At 47.8% G+C, this 25904-nt stretch overlaps 1 protein-coding gene across 5 annotated transcripts in view; it reads right to left on the bottom strand.

The window, feature by feature from the left end:
* HDAC4 (histone deacetylase 4) overlaps positions 1-25904 on the bottom strand; it is a 174809-nt gene that overhangs the window by 121688 nt on the left and 27217 nt on the right. Inside the window, exon 1 of one of the 5 annotated variants that reach the window (XM_041465778.1) lies at positions 9556-9721. The exons of the other annotated variants lie outside the window; for them this stretch is intronic. The gene's annotated coding sequence lies outside the window, so the exon portion shown is untranslated. Of the gene's footprint in view, positions 1-9555; positions 9722-25904 lie in introns of those variants that run through there. 5 annotated transcript variants of the gene reach the window in all.

Raw genomic sequence — 25904 nt, 5'->3', positions numbered from 1 at the left:
GTGGTTTGGGAATGAACTGGGTCAGAGGTGCATTTAGGACACGGGAGAGCAGGGAATGCCTGGACAGGGACATGGGAGGGGGGCAGGACCTCAGCTACCAGCCCTGAAGGCTGGGAGGGAAGAGGAGAAGAGGCAATGTGGTCACACTCACCGACAAGTGAAAGAGGATACTTAGAAGTGGAAAAGGAAGGAGAAGGATTTCCAGTGGACTTTGCACACCACAAGAGAAGCACCATCTGCTCAAGGCAGCCCTCACCAGGTGGGCTCAAAGGGACCTCACAAAACCTCAGCCAGCTCCCAGGAACAGCTCTGTATCCAGCTTGGAGACCTCTCTAAGGTACCAGAGATTTGAAGAGAAGAGCAGATAAGACTCTTGTGGGGTTTGGCTGTTTTTGGGGGTTTTCAGTACCTCTCCAAAAGCCTTCCTGCACAACAGCAGCAGCATCAAGTCGTGTCCCACCCCAGGGCTTTGTTTGCCAATGGATTTATTTCTGGGCTTGAATCCCCCTGGAGCTAGGAGCTGCATTTTGCTGCTGCCTTTGCCTGGCTCGTGATCCCATGGCAGTCACAGTTTCTAGGTCAAAAAGAGGATTCTGTAACAATCACAGAATTTATTGAGTTGGAAGACACCCGCAGGGATCATCCAGTCCAGCACCTGGCCCTGCACAGGACAACCCCAAGAATCCCACTCTGTGCCCGAGAGCGTTGTCAAAACACTCCTGGAGAAATTTTAATTCAATTGAATTTCTTATTAAGAAAAAACAAGAAACTTGTTGAACACAAGCAACGAAATACAAAGATAAACCTGCATCCCTTCACACAAAAACACTCATCACAGCAACTTTGGGCAGAAGCCCTGTGCTTCCACACGAGACCTCACGGATCAGCGTCTCGAAGACAAGCCCAAATCCGTGCACTCCAAGATGAATTTCTACACCCAGCATCCAGCGGGAGAGGGCTGGAAGGGAAGGAACAGCAAGTCCCCACCTCTCCCTCAAAGCACGGGCTCTGTCCGCGGAGCTGAGCCCGGCCTGCCGGAGAGGAGCCGCTGGAAGCAGCGCTGCCCCGGCCTGGTCGTCCAAGCTGCGAACAAAGGCGCCCTTAAATGTGGTTTGATTGACGCAAATCAGGAGCTGAGCGGGTGATTCATCGCTGTAAGAGCACAAAACCAGCACGGGGCGAACTCGCCGATGTGCTCCGACACCCAGCGCTGCGGGGCCGCGCTCAAACCAGGCCCCTCAGGGAAGGGAGGGGTTATTCCCCCTCTTCCTCCCCTCCCACCAAAGACATTCTGGATTTTCCCAGGTTCTAATAAATCTTCGGACACGAATGTGTGGTTAGCAGCTCGCTGTACCTCCCCACAGCTCGGCAGGGAAGATTACTCTGTCAAATACAGTAAAGGCATAATCCCGGCGGAGCTGAGGGATAGCCCAGGGCCACAACCCACCCAGCTCAGGCAGTGTGACCGACGTGCTCTGACCTTTCCATGCCCAACCCCAGTTTACTGCCTCTCTCTCCACTTTCCCTCCTCTCTTCCTAACCCCTGAGCTTCCCAAGAGCAGGGCCAGGCTGGTTTGGGGCTGGGACAAAAAGTTTTCCCCCATTTTAAAAGGGAGCCTTCAGAAAGAGCCCCGAACTGCAGCTCTTGTGCTGACCCCGAACTAGCCCTGCTTTCACTCTGGGAATCTCAGTCCAGCTTACCTCCAAGATTTACAAATTCAAGAGAAACAGCACGGATCACAAACTGGTAATTCTCCTAGCTGGATAGGAGTGGGAACTGGGGGCCACAGGAGGGTCCCTGCCACCAGCAGCAGGCTGGTGCTATGCTGCTGCAGCTCTTGCACCACACACAAAGAGAGCAAACAAACTTCTACCGTAATTAACTCATGAAAATGACACCACTACGTTCCTGCAAACAATTAGGAGACAAAAGAGAATGTACAAAGATCCTGCCAACACCACAAAACAAACTGAAGACATTGTTTCATACTAATTTTCTCATAAACCATTTCAAGGCAAACGTGACTGTAGGTAAGACAATTCCAACATCCATGACTTCTGAGGTCACTTATCAGTCCAAGGAACACCTTGGGGTGGAAAAGTGGATTTCAGTGGATTAGGGGTGGAAAAGGGTGTCAAGATCTGCCCAGTGGCTTGCACCGAACCTCTGCTCCTCAGCCTTCAGCTCTGCTAGCACAGCAATCCAGGCCAAAGCCTCTGGATCCTGAGCTGGCTTTGCTGGAACAAGTTCATGTTTGCACCTGAGCTTCCCAAAGAGCTGCCCGGATCCGTGCACCACTCACAGCCCTCTGGCTCCTGGTGTTTTGAAGCCTCTCCCAGCACCACCTGGCTTTCCCAACCTCTTGTCCCAGCTGCCCCACACTGATCCAGGGAAAGCAGCTCCGTCAGGGATGAGCAGTGGAAGTGTCCTCCCTCCCAGCTCCACAAGGCTCACCTCCACCCACCTCTGCCTCGTGGTCACCTGGAGATAAACCCTAAACCAAGCTGGCAGCAGCATCCAGGACCCATGGGGAAGGCAGACTCCAAGCAGAGAGTACCACAGGCAGGGTACACCCACATCAACATCTCGGCTCAGTGCACTCCAGACTCCCCTCCTGGGACACTGTACCTGCACTGGGCTCGGCTTTGTGTCTCAGGCCTTGGACTGGATGAGCCTTGGGGGTCCCTCCCAGCTCCGGAGATTCTGTGCTCCTAGGAAACAGTGCTACTCCACTACAGAGAAGAGATTTTAAATGAAGGGCAAAGCCTCTTCCAATGCCACACAACCCTTCCACCTGGTTCAAAGATGCCTTCAACATCTCTGCACTGCTGCAGCTGGAGCAGCCTAAGGAGAAGTCATTCCATCAGCTCCAGCATTTCAGAACTAACTCCTGAGGGTGCAAATAGAGAGGGAGGGGGAGCAGAACACAAGGAGAGATTTCTCAGAAACACATTACCACGAAAGAGTGAAGCACACAAAGTTTAATCCCACAGCACTGCAGTTGTCACCCCTCCTCAGGTTCTGGCTTAGTCATCGTTGGAAAAAAAACCCAAACACGACTCAAAGACAAAACCCTCCTGAATTTTAGAAGTGCCCATGCAGTCGTGGCAGGAGTTTTCCCCCCGGCACTGCTGCCCAGGAATCTGGCAGGATGTGCCTTCAGCTGTGCTCTCCAAACAACAGATCACTTCTTATTCTTATTTCAGGAAGGGATTCTGCAGGCAGGACCCTACAAGCAGCTGCCTGCAAGAGTCAACAGCTGGAAGCTGAAGCAAATTATTTTAAAAATAGAGAGGGCAGCAGGAGATCAACATGTGAAGATCAGGACAAGGTGACAGACAAGAGCAAATACTTTCATATACAGGATAAATTTCTATAACTCTCAGGCTTTGAGGCTTAGGAAACTGTCAACGTGACGAACATCTTTAGGAAGTCCAGAAATGAAATCTTGCCTTGTTTTTTGCTTAATGCAAGAAATCAGCTTTAATGACAACCTACAGTTAGCTCTGGAGTAATTTTCTTTCTGCTTCATTGACATACATGACAAGACTTTATTAGCAGGGCTAAAATTAAAAACAAAACATTTTTCCCAGCTGCACAGAATGCTTAATGCACACACTGACACCTCAAGAAAGAGACCAAAAAATTATTTCAAAACAATTCCATCACTTCTTTGTATTTCAGCTTTTCCTAGTATTTTACATCAGAAGTTTCGCAGTTTGCACAGCCAAAGCCACAGATTTTTCATCATCAAGAATAACCACTGTCCACCTTGTTTGCATGGAATCCCAGAATGACTGGGTTGGAAGGGACCTTAAAGCTCATGTCATTCCAGGGCAGGGACACTTCCCACTATCCCAGGCTGCTCCAAGTCTCAGTGTCCAACCTGGCCTTGGGATCCTTCCAGGGATCCTTCCAGTGTCCTTCCAGGGATCCAGGGGCAGCCACAGCTGCTCTGGGCACCCTGTGCCAGGGCCTGCCCACGCTCAAAGTAAAAAATCCTTCTTTTTTATATCTGATCTAAATGGATCCTCTTTTAGCTTAAATCCCTTACCCCTTGTCCTATCAATATTTTACATATCCTGTATTCTTCAACAGTGTTAAACTTTGTGATGTAACAGTTCAAAAACTTCAAATTCATGTAGAATCAGCTCAAATAACACTCTGTTAAAAAAAAAAAAAAAAAAAAAAAGAAGGCATTTTAAAAGAATTTTAAAAAATCAAAAGTTTAAAAAGTTAAATGGCTTTAGGCCACTGAACTAGTTTGCTGTTTGGTACCCAATTATCCTTCCACAATTTTCCAAGTGGAAGTAGCAACTCCCAAAGGTTTAATCCTGCCAGGAATCCCTTCAACCTGGTATGGTTTTTAAAATCTTCCTGCACACAATGTTCCCTAAAGAAATGTTTTTACAAGAATCTTTCATCTATTCAGATGCTTGTTCTAATGATGGGACTTGGATTGCATGAAATCCTAAAAATATCGAGCCAATTCAGGATCCATGCTGCCCAATGGGATTGGGTGGTGAGGTACTGTCACAGGCTTCCCAGGGAAACTGTGGCTCCCCCTGGATCTCTGGAAGTGTCCAAGGCCAGGCTGGATGGGATTTGGAGCACCCTGGTCCAGTGGAAGGGGTCCCTGCCCATGGCAGGGGGTGGAATGGGATGAGCTTTAAGGTCCCTCCCAACCCAAACCATTCTGGGATTCCACAGGACCAGTCTATGTAACAGCCACATTTTAAAATTACAGACAATAAATCGTGTCCTCTGTAAATGTGAGAAGCCTGCTCAGGGTGCAGATCTTTTTTAGGGTGTTCCACAGCACCACCTTAATTGACATTAAGAGGTGGTTAAACAGCAAAGGCAGCACTAAGGGATCTAATCTCACACTGGACATCTCAGAACAGTAAACCAGGTGAAAGACATCAGCCCAAGGAACTGTGCTCACACCTCTGGAAGCGCTCATGTCGGTGATTTCCAGTTATCCAATCTGCAGCAGAAATATAGGTTGGCTTTTTGCTTCCTTTTAGAAATTTTAAGTAGGAGCAATGGTTAGAAAGCTTCAGAAAAAAAGGAAAAAATGCAAAACCCCTAAAAGATTTTGCCTGAGCCCCTCTGTCCAGCATTAGAGAAGAGAAAGTAGAGAGAAGAGAGAAAGAGTAAGGAATTATGATTGCGGAAAGAAAATTTGGTTTTGCTAAGCTCTCAGAGTGCTGCTGCAGAGAGAAGTCACCCAAGAAAGTGATCCTGCACAGCAAACCCCTCCCTGGACTCCCCCGTCCACCTCCAAGGGAAACACTCACATAAAAACCTCCGTTATGGTAAAAAACACAAATCCTAATTTACAGGATTCAATCAACAAAAGTAGAGTCCTTGACACAGTGAGCAGAGTTTTCCCCTGGCTCCAAGGAGCTTCTCCTGGAACTCCAGCTCATGGCATGATCGAGGAACAGAACTTTACTGCCTGTGTATTGAGTGACCAGACCACGAGAGGAACATGGGATGAAGCCATTGAAGCCCAGGGATCACCACAAAAGCCGTGGCTCAAGGCTGCAGTAGCTCGGCTCTGGTCTGCTCTGTGTGGCTGAAACGCTCTGTACTGCTTTGCTTGTTCATCCTGTGCCGCTCTGGCTGATTAAAAACGTGTCATTCACCCAAATAAAGCAAATATTGCCATCACCGAGGAACTGTCTGCAGGGCTGACTCCAGTCATGTTCCTGGTACACGGGGCTTTCACTGTGACTTAAAGAATCACCAAGTCCAAATATTTACTGTAAAACTGCACAGAACTTTCCAGATACGTCAGGAATACGATTCCTGAAGAGCTTTGCCTGATCAATCACTTACATCACTCGGATACCAATTTGGCATTTAGGGGAAGGAGAGAGCTGGGGGTGCTCACCTGGAGGAGAGAAGGCTCCAGGGAGAGCTCAGAGCCCCTTCTAGGGCCTAAAGGGGCTCCAGGAGAGCTGGAGAGGGATGGGAGAAAAGGGATGGAGGGACAGGACAAGGAGGGATAGCTTTAAGCTGAAGGAGGGCAGATTTTGATGAGATACTGGGGAGAAATCCATCCCTGTGAGGGTGGGCAGGCCCTGGCACAGGTGCCCAGAGCAGCTGTGGCTGTCCCTGGATACCTGCAAGTGTCCAAGGCCAGGCTGGATGGGGCTTGGGAGCAGCTTGGGATAGTGGAAGGTGTCCCTGCCCATGATAGGGAGAGGAATGGGATAAGTTTTAATGTCCCTTCCCACCCAGACTATTCCATAATTCCCTGAAATTCAGTACAGCAGAGATCCAGGCAGGGAAGGGGCACTTTCTCAAAAAAATCCCTGAGGAGCAGGGAGACTCTGAGCCCCTGCTTTCCCCGTGGTGGGAATCACTGCCAGTTTACTGAGCAGTTTTCCAGCCCAGCAGAACACAAAGGCCCTGGAGCTGGCCCTTGGAAGAGGCACTGGAGCTATTTATAGCAGCTCAAGGTGTGTGCTGCCGCTGCTGCTGCAGACAGGGAGCAGCTTGTTTTCCCAGGAATTGATCTGTACAGGCGGATTATATAAACAGTTGTTTCTCGCTCATTTCCACACCGCCGGCATCTCCCGGGGTAAAAACGTGCCTGTCAATACAGCAGCTGCTCGCAGGCAGCAGAGCTGGCAGCAGCTGCAATGCCTCGAGCTGGGGATTCTAGGTGAGCTCGGGAAAGATGTTCCAAAAATACAGCTGCAAAAGCCGTCACATGCAGCTGGATGCAGGCAGAGAAGAGCCATAATCTCCTTCCACGCTATTCTTCTGCTGTTTAAAAAAGCCTAAAGCCAATTCTCTCAGTTTCACTCACCATAAATCCTTGTTTAAGCCTATCTGCACAAGCATTTTGGATGATTTCTATGGGAAGCTCTGTATCCAGCTTCTGTTTTGGGAAAGTCCAATTTCTCTGAAGACTATTCCTTCTACTTCAGTAGTTATTTGCTCCTGCCCCACAGCATTCTCCAACGATTCTATCGGAGCAAATAAACACTGGGAAGCTGCTATAAACAGGTAGAGAAGCAATAACCACACGTGTGAGCACTTTGCTTTATCTGGCATCATCCAGGGCACACCTCATCTCTTTCAGGTTAATCAGATTTTCAGAGCAGGACCTAAAAGCTGCAGTTTAACTCTACGGTATGAGGAATGTTCCCTGCACAGAGATTCCTTATCGCTTTTCCATTTTAAAATTTAATGACAAACTGGAGGAGAGAGCCAAGGCTGCAGCCTGCTTACTGTGTACTCAGAGCTCGGGGCCCTGAAACTCGCTTTCATCTACAGCAGAAGCCACTGGAAAAGAGGGGAAAAACCACCAGCAAGCCTTTGTTTTCCCCCCAGTGATGTACCCAGGTTAATTCTGCTGGCTGTGCATTGCAAAACCAGCACTCACCTAAAGGGCTGCTGGGCTGTTGAGCAATGCTCCGACCTCTGTCGCAACTGCAGAAGTTAATGCTGAGCATTGCTAGAGAAAACTCATCTCTTCCAGTTGAGGCAGCAGTGTATCGCATTAGGGATCCCAAGGTTTCACCTGAGCAGCTGCTTTAAAACCCAGAGGAGCTCAGGCAGCACCAAAACAGCAGACCTAGCCCAACAGAAATCCCTGAGTATCCATTACTACACCCTCTGAGCATGGAAGAGCCTTCCCAAAGAGTCATAAACCCTTCGACCTCCAGGCTAACACACCCTACACACATCCTGCTGCAGCCTCAGCAGGTGAGAAGGCATTTTCCTCCTCACATCCTAACAAGAAGTGCCCAGGAGACCTTTTTTCATTCCTTTAGATACAAAAAATGCAAGCTCAAGTCAGCCCCGGCCAAGTGAATGCAAAGTATTGTGTTTAACCAGTACTGTCCTCGCTGCTGGCTGCTGTCCCTCTCTGGGGATGGAGACAAGCTCATGGAATCACAGAATAGTGTGGGTTGGAAGGGACCTTTAGGATCATCTCATTCCAACCCCCCTGCCACAGAGAGGGATGTCACCCACACGCTGATTTCTGCATGGGAAATGCACATATGCATTGGTACATTTGTGTATAAATATCCATATTCAATATGTGTTTTGGACATACAAGGATATTTAATGCCAGATGAAATTCCCATTTATCAAACTCCTGTACTATTGACTGACCTTACAGTCTTCATCCAGACACTTCTGAGGCAAGACACTGGAAAAGCTGGAATTTGTGAGGACGGTGGCAGAGGATGAAAGCAAGCCCTCCCTCCCAGCATGGACGCCACCAGACAGCAGCTCCTCCCAGCTCCCTTTTCTTTTTAAGGGAAGATTACAGAGGTTTAGAAAGGAGCAGCTGCCTTGGGGTGAGATGTGAAACAATCAGCTTGCTCTGTGCCATGCTCCAGCTCGCAGAGAAAACATAGTTTGCAGCAGTGGCAGCGAGCCTGCAGGTGAGTGCAGCCCACAGAATTGCTATTTTGGAAAAAAGTCCCCAAATACAGACGGGTTAGCAGCAGAGATAGCAGCATTTCACTCTGCAGGCTTCATCCATTATGAAATCTGGGGAAAATCTATTCCACACACACATTACCAGCTGCCTGAATCCAGCACCAAAATGTACTCCTGTGTCAGCAGGCTCTGTGTCCAGGATGTTAATTAGTGCTCCTTTCCCTCCTGCCACGGGATGAGGGCCAGGTAAAAGCTCTGCACAAGTCAGTGTGATTAATCTGCCAAATCCTTGATTGGCTGCCCATCACGTAGGAGTCCCACAGTTAATTCACAGCTCCAGAAGACACAAACACATTTCATGCCTTCCTGAAGCCAGCCAGCATCAGCTGCCTCCTCCCTGCAGAGCTGACAAGGCTCACGGATTTAAACCCACGATTCCTTGGAAAACAGACTGGAATAGTGTGACAAATTGAGAAAGTCTGCAAGTTAATTTGTATCAGCCTTTAATTAAGTTGGTTTCTAGAGGTTTCCCTTTATTACTGTCTCTGTGTCAGGGATAAATTAGAAGTTGTTCCAAGTGCATCCCCCCAAAACAGGCACAGCCTTGAAAAAACTTGACCAGAGAGCTGTGGCTGCCCCTGGATCCCTGGAAGTGTCCAAGGCCAGGTTGGACACTGGGGCTTGGAGCAGCCTGGGACAGTGGAAGGTGTCTCTGCCCATGGAACTGGATGGGCTTTAAGGTCCTTTCCAGCCCAAACCATTCCGGTATTCTCTGGAAACTTCCTTTTGGGAAACTTTATGTTCCAGGAACCGGATCTTAGACGAGTGCTTCTAGGAAAAGTAGTGCTTTCTGATGCAGTTGGAACAGTGGGATTTGGGGCCAAGGAAACCCCAAGAGAAATAATTAAAGCTTAAAAAAAAAGTGAATTACAGCAACTACGCTGGATGAAAACATTCAGTAAGTGACAGAGAAATACACTGCACTCGAAGCCATGCTGGGTTAAAACTGCTCACTTCTTTTCCTTCCTTTTTCACATTTAGTTCACTTGTTCAGGACCTATTTTCCATAATTCCTATTTGGAGAAAATCCATTACCTGTCTATTCATGGATCCATCCACCCAGGACCCACCCAGGCTCATACCTGATGCTTTACCAAGTCCAAGTCTAGTTCAGCATCCCTCTGCCAGCATCCGTCTCCACTGAGCCACCATCATCATCATGCCTGGACCTTCCTGGCAACCTGAATACCTAATACTACCCTCCAGCACTTCAAAAAATCCCCACTGCAGCACAGAATGAAGCAGCACGGGAGAGAGGAGGCAGAGTTCAGGAATACGGAGGGCAAGGACACAACTGGGGCAGAGCTGTTGCTGCTTCCCCCCACAGCGGACAGAAATATCCCCATTTGTGTAAATACAGCCTTAGTCAACAGGGCGACAAATCCATACAGAGATAAATGTCACCCGCTGACGTCAGTGCCACAGCAACCTAATCAAAGTACAGCCTTCAGCTATTTTTAAACCACAGTTCAAGTATTTTTCTTCAAAGAGAAAAAAAAAGTTAAAACCCATCTTAAAAAAAAAAAAACAACAAAAAAAACCTCTTGAAAAATAAATGTATTAAGCAGTAAAACAGAGCAGAAATATTTCTTTCTCTCTGGTGCTGTGGCCACACAAGCAAAGCTTTACCCAAGCCTGAAACTTGCTGTTCCATCTGATGCGTCAGTGCACTAGAAAGCAAAAGATAAGGATTTGGAAAAGCGAGCACATCAGATTGGCACTGGCCTTTGTATTGGAAATTTACCCAGACAGGTTAAAAATAACACGGGGAACATTGGGAGCCATGCTGAAGGTCGCTGTCGGCGGAGCTGCTGTTTTTATAGTGGGAGCTGCCGGGGACATGTGACCGCCACTGCCAGCATTTATGTCCCCAGCACACGCCGGGATCCCTGGGCTCACGGCTACGGTCACAGAGCCTGCTCCGCACCAACACGGCACAGGAGCTGAGCCCAACGCTTCCTTGAGGGACCTGCTGTGCTTCTCAAACCCAGTCCTGTGTGACTACCACCGAAGGGAGTCGTTCCTGTCCGCTGGCCAACATTCCCGCGCTGCACTGCCATGGTTTTAAGACCTGGTGTCAATGACCCAGCGATGTTTACACTGAGCTCGGCACAGAGCTCCCCCAGCTTCAGGCCTTGCAGAGCTCAGTGAGAAGAGCATCAGCACCTGTACAAGAGAGCTGGTCAAACATCCACTGTGATTAACCTTAGGGGATGTTCTCCATGGTGACCACATCTGGGCTCTCCAGGGTCTCCATTTAGAAAAAAATCACGGAATCCTCAAGGCTGGAGAGGCCTTCAAGTTCATCCAGTCCAAACACCAACAGAGCGCCACCATAGTCGCCCCCAGTGATACCCCCAGGTGCCTCTGGAATGTTTCCAGAGATTGCACTAGCTTCCTGGGCAACTAACCGGCAATGCCTGACCACCCTTTCAGTGATTTCTTTTTTCCTACATCCGATATTCAATATTCAAACCGAACCTCCCCTGAGAGGCCTCCTCTCATCCTTTCACTTGAGGCATGGCAGAAGAGCCTAACCCCCACTTCATCACAACCTCTTGTCAGGTACTTGTAGAGAGCGATGAGGTGCCCCCTGAGTCTCCTCTTCTCCAGAAGGAGGGCTGGAAAGGAAGCAATTCCAAACTGGGAACACCTGATTCTGGACTTCACGGGTGCAAGAGGCTCTGCTGCTTCCTTGCAGTTGTAAAGTTTTCTGCAAACGCTTCATGTGGTCTCCAACAGTTAGATCTTCGATTTCAGCTCGGACTCCATGGGCAACATGCAGAAGTCACTACTGGGTGTTGGCAGAGTGAGCAGTGACCACCTATCATGCACCCAAGTCCTCTTTCCACGCTGTCCTTGGAAGGAGAGGTGGCACGGATTGGATGCTGTTGGGAACGGCTGGCAGCAAGCACTCACATTGATCTCGTCTCCTTGTTTGCTGGTTTTAAGGGAAGAAACTTGCTGTTTAGGAAGAGCAAGAACCTTCAATTCTTCCTTCACCTGGAATGTACAGCTCATTTAAGGGTTTCTTGAAGTTATCTGTACTTAACAGAGGGAAGGCCAAAACAGGTTCTGCTCCCACAGAAAAACTGGATCTCCAGCCCCTGTGGCCTTACCCAAGCCCAAACTCCACAGGCAAGGAGTTGCTGCCGAGGGCTTCCAAGCTTAACTGGACAGAAGGAAATAAATCTTCAGCAGCAAAAGAACAAGTATCAGCGCAGAGGGATGAAAAACACAAGGGAAGGGAAGAAAATTTCCATCAGCTCCTACTTGGTGAGACCACATGCATGCCTCAAGTCATGAAGAGGCACATGAAGACCAAGAGAGACATGCACCAATGCCTCTCTCAATCGAGGGCTTGCCTTATTTAATGGAAGACAGCAGAGATAAACCTCTGGGATAAACTAGCAGTGGAAGAATCCATTTCCCCACCAGAGAGAATCAATGATTATCCATTTTCCCTTTTATCCTCCTCGTCGTATGGCGAATTGGAGCAAACGAGCTAACTGCAGCTCCCATCTGCTCCCCTCCCAGATGTTCCTCCAGCTCCGGAATCCCCGGCAGAGTCCACACCAAACCTGTTCTGAGGGGATTCTCTTGCCAAATTTAAACATGACAAGCAAAGCAGCTTCCCTTGGAATGCTAAATTTAGTGCAGCTTGACCGTGTAACCCACAGAGCTGGACATGCAGAGGGGCTCTCCCGGGACTCAGCACTTGTGTCCAGCTCATTTCCAGTTGGGAATACACTGGCTCATGGATCTGGAGTAGCACACAGACTAATTACATTAAGGAACACAAGTACAGAATAACAAAGTCTTTAAGCAAGAGCCACGCTGAGAGCTCCAAGGTCCCCTGCAGCACTTTCCCAAATAAAACCCCACATTCGGGGAGGGGGGGAAGGAACACAAAGTGCATTTACTGTAACACTCGCAGATGAAAAATTGTAATTGCTCTGCCTTGACATCTGGTTTCTATTTCGCTCCCATTCTATCAGGTTACATAACAAACAGATGATGCACCAGAGCCCCAGAGTTCTTCAGCAAGTCTTGTGCGGATTTGGTGTTTACATTCCTCGGCATAAAAATTCAAGCTATGCCACACACACAGGCATGTTCGAGGCAGACAGAGCGCTCGGAGACAAATGAGCAGTTTGCAGAGGAAAAGTAAGGCTGATTGGGGAGTGTGGGCGTGTTTTTAATAGAAGATTCCGTACAGAAAATCCTCCGCTGTCCTGATCCAGTTCAGGAATTGAGTCTGCACACGACGGCGCTCGCAGCTGTGCAGATGGAGTTTACAGGAGCGAGCCACAGGGAACGCATAAGTTTACAGCCGGGTGAAACACTGGGTGAAGCCAGTGCCAAATTTAATGATGCAAACCACAAATTCCACCCTGCCCTGTTATCTAACCAAGCATGACCTCTGGGGCCTTCCTCCACCTTCTCATTTGGCTTTTTTTTTTTTTAAAGAAAATGGCACTTTTCACTCACTTCAGCTGTCACAGTGATTCACAGCCTCAAGAGCACGCTGCAACTCAGGCATCCACTTCGCTGACCCTGTCCCCAGACATCACAGGCTTTCTTCTGAGTCAACAGCACATCCTTCCTCGGCAGCAATTCAGGAAGTCATGCAGTGCTAATAAAGCTGACTCAGCTGAGCGCAGGTCCCAGAGAATCCCCCTTCCCTCCCCAAAACACCAGCACGCAGGAATGAACACAACAAGATCTGGAAAATCGTGGAGCTCATGATGCTTCAGTGCTTCTCTCTGAAATTTGATCTGCAATAACCCTGAATTATTCACAAACCCCATATTAATGGAAAATTTTGTTCACAAAATATTTTTCACGGTTCACACAAACAGCAAGTAGCCCCAAACTTTAAGTCTCCCCCAAGTTTCTCACTGCACATTTAATTGCCAGCCTGCCCTTCTTTACCTTCTTTACTTTTTGGGCCAGCAAAAGGACCAGATTAGCAAGCACCAAAATAGCCAGAATTATACTCATCTCACACATGATTCTATATTCTGTTCTCATTTTGGGCTCTCTGTTTTGCTTCTTAGAGGCCAAAATACCTTGTGCTTCTCACTGTCAGGCAGGACACTTGTTCAGGATAACATTCAGCTTCCTAAGGTACAACCCAGCCTAGGGCTGGATTTATACCTTCAGGAGAGACCAATTCCCATGGGGACTTGCCAGCATCACCACCACAAGTTACTTTTGAAGGAAGTAAGCCTGGGACCCTCTCTCCACTGCAATGCAAGGGTGTAAAATGTGTCCTGTAAGAGGGTACAAGATCCCCGCACTGTGTTTGGCAAACACCTGCCAAGGCTCCCTGTAGATGGGACCTCTCCGAGCAGGAGGTCACTGACATTTCAGCGGGAGCCAAATATGAAAATAATAAAAGCCCTGATGGACATTGCTGCAACGTCTGCCAGTTTCCAAAGGCTGTGGCTAGCTTTTCTCCTCACACTGCCCTCACATGAATCTGCACACATCCACACGCCGTGGAGTGAGGGTGACATCAGAAATGGTGCAGGCATTAGTCATGGGCAGGCAAGTGGAAAAATGCTCCAAAATACCAGTTTTCAGGAGGCCTGTTCCTCTGGTACTACAGGTATCTCTCCACTGACAGCCCAGGCAAACACAACAGCAAAAAGGACATTTTCTTGGCCAGAGAACCACGTCTTAACAAGTTTATCATTAAGCAGCAAGAAAGCAATTAATAGTATTGACTTAGAAGAAACACGCAGCACTAGGTGCATTCCACTCCTTACCACAAGGTGTTTTTCCCTCTGTTTCCACCCTGGACTAGGTCCTTCGAAAGCCCACAAAGCAGCAGCTTAGGGGAAGAAAGAAGGGAAAAGAAAACAAAAAATAAAAAAAAAAACCACCCATCCAAACAATGTTACTTCCCATTACAAAACTCGAACAGCTAAAATACTTAAGGTGTCCCATGGAAATTAAACACAGAGGACAAGAGCAAGGGGCAGAGGCAGAGCTGCTGTAGCCAACAGCCCCAGCACTGAGACCTCAAGGGATGTCAGTTCCTTACTCCAGGACGGAACTTTACACCTATCCACACTTCACTGCTCTTCTTCAAGCATCCAAATTAATGTGTTTATTCTTCCATTTCCCCTCCAGGAGATCCTCAGGTGTCCATCCACCAAATCCCATCAGGGATTTAGTCTGTGGTGATGGGATGTTTATAGCTGGTGAAGGAGTTCTGGATTCTGCTTCGGATATCTCCTCCTGCTGCTGGGGGACAAACCAGGCAGCAAAGGGGTCCTCTCTAAAATCAGCACACAGCCCAGTCAAAACACGTCCTGGAGCATGCCAAGGGCAGAACAGGGAACCCTACAGGGAGGCCAAGGGATATGGAGAGAGTTTTTAATTCCATGCTTCCCAACGCCTGTATTTCGCAGCAAGGAACACTCTGAGGAAAGGGACTACAAGACTGACTAGCTCAGGGGCCAAGATGGAAAAGCTGTTTCCCCAGCACCAAAAATCTTCAGTGCTTATTCATCCCTGCTTGTCATCTGTAAGCAAACTACTCCTTCATTCACTACAGCCTGGCAGAATGCAAAGGCGTCACGCAGGAGCCTTCACTTTTACTATTATAAATGATGCTATTTCTGCCTTTGAGCCTCTGGTATCACAGATCCCACATCCTTCACACGCCTCAGCCCAGCTCCCTGCACTCTGCTATTGTGCCTTGCCGAGCCGGAGGTGTTTTCCCGCTGTAGCTTCACCTGCTGAGAGCAGAGCCGTGCCACGTGCCTGCTCTGTGCACAACCGCTCATTTAGAGCGCAGGACAATTCATCCAGAGCCACACGTGCCCAGCAAGCCCAGTCCCGTTTGGGCTGCACCCCTGGCAGCTCATGGCATCTCTGGCAACCAAGGAAGAGCTGCCACGGCCGCGCCAGACACCACTGGCCATCCCAAACCTGGCACACACCATGCTTTCTGCCCTCTCAGCTCTTCCCACCAGCACCAAGCCTTCCCTGCTGCCAGACAAAACATCTCCCAGCTGCCAGCACGTGGCCAAGGGCACTTGGCAGAGGTCAGCAGCTCCAAGAAGCCACACAGCAAGGCATGGGATGCTTGGAGTGATCCCTCGTTAGATGTGGCAGCATTTGTCATCCTGCATCCACAGCAGCATTTTGTGAGCTCCCCAGTGCTGAGGGGTAAAACCCACACACTTCAATTCATTTTCCCAACATCTAGGAAAGGGCTTGAGCTGAAATTACAATCTGGGGACCGGAGACAGCGCAGCTCAAATGCCTCTGCCTGCATCCAAGGGCTGAGCCAGGAGAGGTGGAAGCTTCGAATCAGAACCATTCTAATTAAAGGACTCAGCAGATGACCAGTGAAAGTGGCCAGCAGCCTCCACTAGTTTCAGTTTGGGAGGAGGAGGGAGGACAAACATCCCAGGCAGATTTTTCCTCCCTGAATCTTTCCCTGTGCACAAAGGTATCCTTAGTCAGGAAAATTATTAACTTGGAAGAGGCAGAGTGGTAAATAACGCAGATCTAAGCAGATAAATCACGTAGAATTTGCCAATACCCAGAATATATTAACAAACCAAGATGTTATTAACAACTTGCAAATGTGACAAAACCAGTGAAGCTCACAGACACGACGGAAACACAGGCTTGGTGGAAAACAGTAAGAAAAAATATTAAAGGAGCAAATACTGAGCATTCTGCCTTTTTCAAAATCTTTGAAAGCTGTTAGTGAGATGGTGTCTTTGCCAGATACAATCTCACCAACAACAGTTCCTAAACGCTACCTACTGCTTCTTACTGCAAAATAAAACCAGGTGAAGATTTTGGGGACTGAAAAACCCACTGATGTTCAAAAGAAATAGTCCCACAGTTGTTTCTTGCAAGAGGAAAAAGGAGTATCTGGCGAGATAGAATCATCTCCCAACACAAGTGTGTCTCATACCTCTGCCTGCTCAAGCCACAAATGTTTATGTGCCTAAACCAACTACTGCATCCTTATTTCTGAATAAAAACAATCTCCTTCTGCAAAGCTCTCTGGCTGCAGGAGCCTGAAAAGCCAAACAAGACACCGCAAGCAGACCCCTTTATCCCAGCTCACCTTCTCCAGGAGGGAGAGCTCATCCCATTGCAGAGCTGGGCTGCTGCGGCTACAGAACCCAGCTCTGGGGACTGGTGGCTCCTGAAAGGACTCTCCTGCCTGCCTCTCCTGAAGAAAGCAGCCCCAGCTGTGAAACACAAGCTGAAATAGGAAGGAAATATTTAATTTTAGAGTCCACATGTTTTTTTGAACACTTCCAGGGATGGCAACTCCACCACTGCACCAAGCAGCCTGTTCCAGTGCTTTACAAGAAAAAAAAATTGACCTCAGGCACAAAGGAAGTCAAAAACTCCTCAGTGTGGGATGGGCATCCCAGAGAGCTCCCAGAACCAACAACCACCCTACATCTCAGCCTGATCACTGGGGACCTCCAGCTGTCCAGCACCCAAGTCCAGGGGAGGAGGAAAAGCCAAGCACATCCTGAGCTGACACAGCTTCACTCAGCAAACTGCAGCTCTGTGTTTACCTCAGCACCACTCACTGCCCACAGCACGCCACGTGATGCTCTGTTCAGAGGCACACCAAACACCTGAGATAGGAAAATGAGAGTGTGTGTGTGTGATCAGCAGGCTCCAACACCAGGCTGTGGAAAAGCCCAGCCCCAGCCCAGCATGGCCCTAAGGAATAAACTCTGGCCAGTTCAGACAGAAGGAGCCTGGACAGACACACAGCAGCCACATCAGGGGAGCTGCTCGGTGCCCACTGTAGAGCCAAAACACCACTCTGGCACCAACAAGAAGAAAGAGAAAAGCAGGAAAAGCCCACGCAGCCTGCACCCTGACACAGGCACGGGCAGGCAGCTGCCAGAGAGCCTCAGTGACACAACCCCCGCTGCCTTTTCCTGCAACCTCAACCCCTTGTGGCTGCCCCGGCACCACCCCGTGCACCACAGACCAAGGAATGAACAAACTGATCAGGAAAGCACTTTTAAACCCGCATTTTTACTCTCAAACCTTGAGCTCTTATGGGGAAAATGGGCAGTGGGGATATTCTTTGCACACATTTTTTGCACTACATTTTGGCCAAAACACATAAATCTCTCAGTGAATATTAGTTTGCAGCTCCAGAGAGGAGGAGGAAGGCCAAGGGAACAAGATCAGAAATCCTAGAAAATACAGAGTTTATCAAATCCCCACAGGAGGCTGAGAGCAAGCCATGCTCTCCCTTCTGGCAATGCAAGTCCCCTTTGAGCAGTTTTCTCCCCAAAATAGGTGTTCTACCTCTGGAATTTCTTCCAAACCCAAATTCCATCAAGGCCCCCCTTCCAGTGTTGATCTATTGGCATCCACAGGTTGGTTGTTTCTCTAAGGACAGAAGGAATAACATGCAGAAGTCTATAATTCAACAGTTTGGTTTAGAGCAGTTACAGCTGGTTTCTCAAAACTGGCAAAAATACCTGCCAAGAGTTTCCATCCACAGGTGGGATATCGAGGAATTTTCCCCCGCCCCTACACCAGCAGTTTGTGTGTGTATTTAGATGTAGATTAGAGAATAACAATTTAAAAAAAAAAATCTACATTTTAGAAACACATCTAGGTCATTCTTATTCTCAAGTCTGCTCAACTGCTCCATTTAGAGGCAGGGCAGCTGTGGGGCAGCCTTGCCAGAGGGAGGAGGAACATGCTCCAGGAAAGCCCAGAGAGCAATTCCATCAGAGCACTCTCCAAGGAGAAACCTCTGTAGAAAGCCAGCAGTTTCCATCCCATTCTCTGATTCTGAAGCTGCCAATGGATGGTCCCAGCCTCTCCAGCAGCTCCCTCAAGCTTCCCTGAAACAATCCCAAATGCAGAAGGATGACCCACTTTCCAGGTTTCTCACCCCCCTCCCCATTTCCAGCAGCATTCAGCACCCCGTTTGCATAACAGCTGTTCCAGCAAATGGCTTTGCAGAAAGTCTCTTTCATCTGATGGCTGGAACATCTAAAGATCAAGACCCTGTTGCCCAATGATTTGGGCAATCACTCCCAAAACATCACGTTCTTTTGTGCAACTGCTATCCACGTTTCCCCAACAAAAGCAAACACCAGAACTACTAGTAAAAAAAAAAATTAGAAATAAAACTAAAAAAAAAATAAAATTAAAAAAAGAAAAAAATGAGTCTGAGAAAGCAGCTTGAAAAGGAGCCTCCCAAGTGATGGGAGGTGAAGCAGGGAAACGAGGGCTGGGAGTCACTGAGCAGAACCCTTGCTCACAGCCACAAACACACTCCTGCTTTCCCAGTGAATCAAACAGATGCACCCAAACCCATTCTGTTCTAAGCTGCAAAACAATATCTTCATAACTAAAGCAGAATTCCAGAAGCTCAGAAGTTAAGGAGGGGTGAGGGCAAAGGGGCTCGCAACGTGAACCGCAGCAGCTCTGACACCCCAGCCATGCACTCTTGGACTTGACCACCCTGCAGCTGCAGGACTGGCAACCTCTGGCCTGCTTGGGGGCACGTTGGAGTCCAACTGTATTTACGCTGACAGAGACAAGCGAGGGCTGTGACGATTTATTGACGCAAGAGCTATTTTGTGCTCCATGCCAGAAATTAATCAGTGGAGGAGGAGGAATTCTTCTTAAGCACTTTGGTGAGCTGCTAAAAACAACAGGCTGAGGTCTCCCATGACAAACACGGCTGAAAAGAGATGAAAGGAAGAAAAAATTAAAAAGGGCAACTTCCACATAACAGCTTCTTCAGAAAGATTCAGGAATCAGGAAGTGCCTGAGCTGAACAGAACCTGCCTGCATAACTTTCCTTGTGAAAAAGAAAATACATGAGAGGAATAAATCAGAGCTTTCCCAAACCTCTGTCAACACGACTTGGGGCTGTTTGTTCAGATCAACCTGTCTCAAGTTTATCTGGGGGAGGTGGAGGTGCCGGTGAAGGTGTGGTGATCCCTCAGGTTGGCTCTACCTGCTGCAGTTAAGATAAAAAGAAGGAAACCAAGGGCAACAGTCCCATCACCTCCTTGAAAGAGCTACTGCACAGAGCTCCACTTTGAAGGGAAAAAATGAAAAAGAAAAGAACCTTTAATGCAGGCTGAAGGAATAGCATCAGCCCTACCTGCCAAGAAGACATCACGATAAACCTGTCAAGAGTTACGAGCCTGCAGAACAGGCCTTGCACCTGCTGGAAAGGAAAAAAAGGAAGGGAAAAAGCCATCTAATGCCAATCAGATTCTTGCTGCTGGCAGGGAAGAGATGCCAGAGCCCTTCTCCTGGGTTTGCTAAGCTGTGAGGATCACATGCTTTCCCCTGGCAGAGGTTCTGTGAGACCACTGGCACCTTAGTTAGAATAAAGCAAGTTCTGGGAAGTTTCAGAGATTTTTCCTGAAGTGACAGACGTCAAGGATTCAGAACTTGGATGGACTTGTGGAGTTTGGTGTATGATCTTTTACTGTTTTGGATGATTTTATGACCAGAGAAGAGAAGGTTGGTCTAGTTCAAGCTTTTATGTTTTCCCACAGGAGCAGCTCAAGCATTTTCTAGATCAGGAGTGAAAAAAAAAACATTTAAAACTGTTTCTCTTTATAGGCAACATAAAATAAAGGTCACAGTTAACAGAGAGGGTCAAGCCTTGTTTAAGTAGAAAGTGCAAGTTTTGAATGCCGAAACAGAAGAGCAAAATACAATTCTCAATGGATTATTTTAACATCACCAGGCTTTAAGGGTTTCCTGCCTGAAGAACTGCCAATTGATCAGAACTGCTGAAACCACCTTTCCAGCAGCAGATCTCTGAGCAAATAACCCACCCGAGGCCGCGTTTCCCGTCTCCCGGCGGCGTCCGCGTGGCCGAGCACCCGCATTGATCCGGGGCCACTGATCACAGGCGACACAAAGAGTCACCAAGGGGAGTTCATGGACAGCAGCAGCTGCTAGAGAAACTCGACATCCACAGCACAGCCAGCAGAGCCCACGGGGGGCATGCGGAGCCCACGGGCCCTCGCCCTGCGCTCCGTGGTTTTGATCCTGGTGGGGTCACACAGCCTCAGCAGCTGCCTTGGAGGACAAAACAGGTACCGAGGCCAAGGCCGGCAGCTCAAGAGCTCCCAAAGCAGACCTCACTCCCATCACCATTTGCCCCATAAAGCTATTTATGTGGTTTGGCAGCACAACAGCTTCCAGAATAGCGAAAGGGTCAGGATTGATTATTTTTAAAAAAAAAAACAAGTTATTTCTTTGAATTCGGCTGCAATTTCTCCAACACGCTGATCCCAGCCCTCCCACAGAGCACAGGGGGTTTCCAGTAGTCCCTTCCACTGCAAGCAGCTCTACATTGGTTGGAAGTTTCTCCTGGAGGAGAGGCACTCTGCTTCTGCTCTGTTCACAAGCAAGTCAGCAAAAGAAGTTGTTTTTCAGTGCTGGGATTGTTCAGCCCTTGGTAAAACCAGAATGACAGAAAAGAAACCCAAAGAAACAACAAAACAACAAATAAAAGTAAAATTTACTCTATCAGCCCCCCCAAAAATCCACATCACACATGAGCAGAGGTTGAGAGGGTGTATTTAATGGCTGTTGTCACAATCCCACCTGTCCTTCCCCCCTTCCCCACGTATCCACAGGTTGCTGTGGTCAGGCTCCCACCTCCCGGGCTGACCCTGCCCAGCCACCCTGGCAGAACCTCCTCACTCTTGGCAACTCAAGCTTCCAAAACATTTCTTGCAACATCAAAGTGGAGCAGGGCAGCTACAAACACGGAGAAGATTAAGTTTGGCCTGTGGATTCCCTGGCAAAGCCTGTGCTGCCAGGGTTCAAAGCAGGACCAGCAGTGCCCCACTGAACCCCAAACACACTCAGGAGCTCCTGGAAACTCCCAGAAGCACTGCTGCCACCAGGGGTGGCATCCAGTTGAGACAGGAGGGTCTCAGAAAAGCCCACCTGGGGTTATTCCCATATGGAGTTCACTTTCCAATAGGTATGAAGTTTAATATCAGCTTCATCCTTCTGAAAGGCTAAAGATGTGCTTCCACACCTGAGCAAATCAGTCCATCAAGCCAAAGGGTGACAGCAATCCCCAGGGGGAGCCCCAAGAGCTGCTGAGCACCTCAAAGCAAGCCAGGGCACTGCAGGTAAAGCATCTTTAGATTTTCCCAGTAGCTGATGAAACAACACTACTTTGATTTTGGTTATGGAAACAAAACCTTTAAAAAACCTGCTGATGTATCAATTTTAGTTTTCTTAGTGGAAGAATAAATTGTATGCCCCATTTCTCAGTGATTTGACCACTCCACCTGGCAGCTCAAATGGTGCAGGTGTCAAAGCCTTCCCTGCTTAATGGCCAAAACAGAAATAATAAAATAAAGAAATAAAAGGGGGGGGTTGTGGAAATTCCTGGTACATGGCAAGCTACAGGGAGAAAGGGACTGGCAAAACCTTTACTGAAAGATGGGAGAATTACCAATTTCACAACTGTTCGTTCTCCAGTCAGGCACCTGCTACTCCACATTCACTCACTCCCAGCCATCCTCTGACTGTAAAGGCAATTTCTACAGATGGCAGAGGATGAAAAAGATATACTAAACACTACACTAAAGAAGAAACGTCATTGCAATTGTTTATCCACTCTTCCGGTAACAAATTGAATTTGGGGAAGTATGAGACACATGGCAAACTGGGGTTGACCAAAAGTGAGTAACAAAAATGTAGTACCCTTGTAGAAAAAGGTTTGTCTCCTTTCCAAGTGGGACACAAGATCCCAAGGACTATCTCAAACATTAGTACAGAATCACCTGACTTTAAAAGTCCAACCTTTTTTATATCCTTTCCCTACCCTGTACTTCATTCAAAATAATCCAGAGTTCTCAGCCTCTCATCACAAGTACCTGCTTCTCATCTTTGCACTGCAGGAAGCATCACAAGCTAAAAAACTTACTTTAGAAACAGGCTTCTAAAGAATTCCTAAGTGCAAGAACTGCATTTAAAGAAAAAGCAGAAATGAGAGGAATGTACTTGGCAGGGACACTGACCTAGCAGGAACTTCAGCTTGAACCCCAAGTTGAAGCACAAAACTATTCTCTTTTGAGGGTACAATCAAACCCTTGCACAGAAAGTCACAACTATTTGATGCTCCAGAAAGTGAAATCTTCACAGGTTTCGTGGGAGCAGACTTAAAACTTTCAAGGACCTCAAAATGACACCATTCCTAGAGGAAATCCAGGACAGGCTCAGCTCCCACATGGGTAAGAATGGGAATGAAGGTGGAAAAGGTGTCCTGTCGTGGGCTGGAGAAAGGAAAGTGAATGGAGACATGGCCAGTTCCATCTGTTGAAGTTTTTAGCTCTTCTAACCAGAGCTTATTGCTGAGTTTACCCCACAGCCAACCCCAAAGTCCCCCCCCCAAAACTGGGGGACCAGGTTGCTCAGGGCAACAGCCTCTGAATTCCCAGTCTAGAATAATCCAGTAAAACCAGAGCACCAGACTGGTAAGGGGAAGCAGGGCTCCCTGGAAGTGTCCCGGGCCAGGCTGGATGGGGCTTGGAGCAACTTGGGATAGTGGGAAGTGTCCCTGCCCATGGATGGAGTGGGCTTTACAGCCCCTTCCCACCCAAACCATTCCATGACTCCGAGATACACCATGTCCAGATGTTCTTCCACAGCCACCAAGTACCCACCATGGCCCAGCCCTGCTCGAGGAGGGCTGGAGCTTACCCCCGTAGTCCTTGTGTTTATTTGAAATTATGCTCTTGCCCCCAGATAACTTCCCCAGACAGCCTCATTGCTGCCAGAAAGTAGGTCAGTGTCATTTAAAGCCGCCTTGAAATGCATCTCCACAGAAACTTCTTAATCTTTAAAAAGAGAACGCATCAAATATTTATCGGGCGGTGCAAAACACTGGGAGATGCTCATGGGGAGAGCTCTTCTGTGTGTGCTGCATGAAATGGCTTTCCATGCCTCACTGACTGTGGAGCAGGGCAGGAGAGTGGCTGGCTGCAGATAAAGCCCCATACAGAAGTCTTTATCTGCCCAGCAAATCACAGTACGTGACTCCCCAACTCGTTCTCCCGGTGCCATGTGATCCTGGAGCTCACTGCTTCCTCCAGGAGCTCCTCTCAGCCCTAATGATCCCTGCTGCAGATTTTCCCCTATCAGCCAGGCAGCTCATTCTCCAAACTTCAATATTCCTAATTATCAAACATTCAGCACTGCAAAATGTAGCTGAAATTTGCATCTCTGCAAGAGTGGCTCTGAAGAAAGGATGGTGCATTTGCATTCAGACTGGTTAATTCCTGCAGGATAACATTTCATAAACAAAATGCTTCATTGAACATGGAGATTTTCAGCTTTTACAAAGGAAAGTGAACTTAAACAAATACAAATCAGTTGAGTGATTAACTTTAAGTGTTTTGGTTTTTTAAAACTAATCTTTATGTATAACTAGTATCAGCAGAACAATCTTTACTGATTAAAGAAGCGAATGATAGTGAAACTCAAGCCACTGAAAATTAAGCGGGGAGGTAGAAGGCAACTGCAAGGAATCATTTAAGGTAAATAAGAGAGGGGGAAAAACCCTAAAACATGAAAAAAACCTGTAAAAACACCCCACACCTACTCACAACCCAGTCACCCTGGGTAAGGTGAGCACAACGGGTTATGTAAGGCAAGCTTAAATTGTGGCCAACGTGAACAGGTTAAGGAGTGAAACTAAACATGCTTTCCCCTGCCCCCCCCCCAAGCTTTGTCATAATCCTAAATGTTATCTTAATTAGCCTAATTGTCTTAATTATACTTCGCAGCAACTTGAGCCTTCACAGCACAATTCCAGCGTCTTTTTTTCCAGCTTTGTTCCAGCGCTGGAAGAGGCAGCGACTCCTCTGCCAAAAGCCAAAGGCCACGTGATGCCTCCCAGGAAGTTTCCTCCCACCTGGGTATTCTTCTTCTCCAAAAGCTATTTCTTATTCCCTACAGAATCTGAGTCCAAAACACAACAAAAGAAGAGACAGTGATGGGGGAAGAAGGCATACTTTTCTTAGCTAACTTAAATCTTCTCCATATTTTTCCACCTTGTTCAGCGAGAGGGCTTCAGTGCCCAACACTTCTCACAAAAGCTTTGCAGAGTGAAATGAAAAAGCAAAAAAAGCACAGAAAAAAACCCAACCCAAAGCACTTCCATTCATCTATGCCGCAACAACTTCATGGCACGGCTCCTAAAACATCCCATTAGTGCTGGCCTTGGAGAAGATTAGAGAAGAAAGCTTGAACCTACTGAAGCAAGGCTTAATAGGCTCTTGAGTTAAGCCAGAGCCTTCCCTTAAACAATGCCCATCATTAGGAATAATTACCTGTAGCTGTATAATCAACATGGCTATGATAACTGACATGAGAAGTCCAGATGTCATCTTTGGCAAGGCTTGAGAAATATTTCTGCTCCTTATAATACAACTGATTCTTGCAAGAGAAACAAGCAGCAAGAACACTGGGGATGAAAAGCCACCATGAAACACTTCAGAATTCCAACCCAGCCCTTGGAAGTACAACCAGATTAAGAACCCAGCATCCAGGAAGGGCACAAGGTGGGTATCCAACAGCATCCTGCCCAGCTGCCGCACCCTGGGTTTTGATCAGACTACCCTTCTCAGCACCATTCTAGACAGGGCTGCTAGAAAAACAAAGCTCAAGCTGGTTTTTGGATTGACAGGAATGCTGAACCAAAGCAGCAGAAAGAGGCAGGAGAAACAAGTATTCAGTGATGAATTATGAAAGGAAGCAAGGCAAACCTGCATCAGGCTTCCACTGCATAACAGCCCAACCAGGAAGGACATCACCACTTCCCAAACCTCTGGAGAGCGGCTCCTTAAGAAGCCAAGAAATACCCACGGTTGGGTTTGGACTGCAGGTGGGTGTTTAAGGTGTCCCACCACCACAATGAGAGAAAAGCAGATGGCCACAGCTGCCCAGCCTCACTCCTGAGTCATGGAAACACTGAAACAACAATTATCTGTTATCTGAAAAACAGAGCTCCTGAAAAACATCATTCTGCATTTGTGTCTCCAGTGAACACCTGCATTCATACAAACACACATTTCTCAACTCCTCATAGTACCAACAAATTTCAAAATCTAAGACTGCTACATTATGGAAGCAGAGGCCAGGTTTGTTTTTTTCTTTTTGATAATTCTGATGATTTTAGAGACTCATAAACTCTTTTCAGTTGTGAGGAGAAGGTCAGATCTCCCCCTGGTGCCTGGAGACTCCAGCTCCCCTATTTATTGCAGGATTTCTTCCCCCCACAAACAAGCGGTTCCTTAAATCTTAGGAGCTGTTCTCTGGCTTTTAGCACTTCAGCCTTAATTGTTAACCCCAGCCTGATTAAACTGAAGTCACAGAGTAATCTCTCAGAGGCAGAGTG

This window comes from Pyrgilauda ruficollis, unplaced genomic scaffold (genome assembly GCF_017590135.1).
Source record: "Pyrgilauda ruficollis isolate IOZ18807 unplaced genomic scaffold, ASM1759013v1 scaffold191, whole genome shotgun sequence".
Classification (NCBI taxonomy): domain Eukaryota; kingdom Metazoa; phylum Chordata; class Aves; order Passeriformes; family Passeridae; genus Pyrgilauda; species Pyrgilauda ruficollis.
Note: the sequence above shows the minus strand (reverse complement) of the source record. Positions and strands in the feature narration are given on the sequence as shown.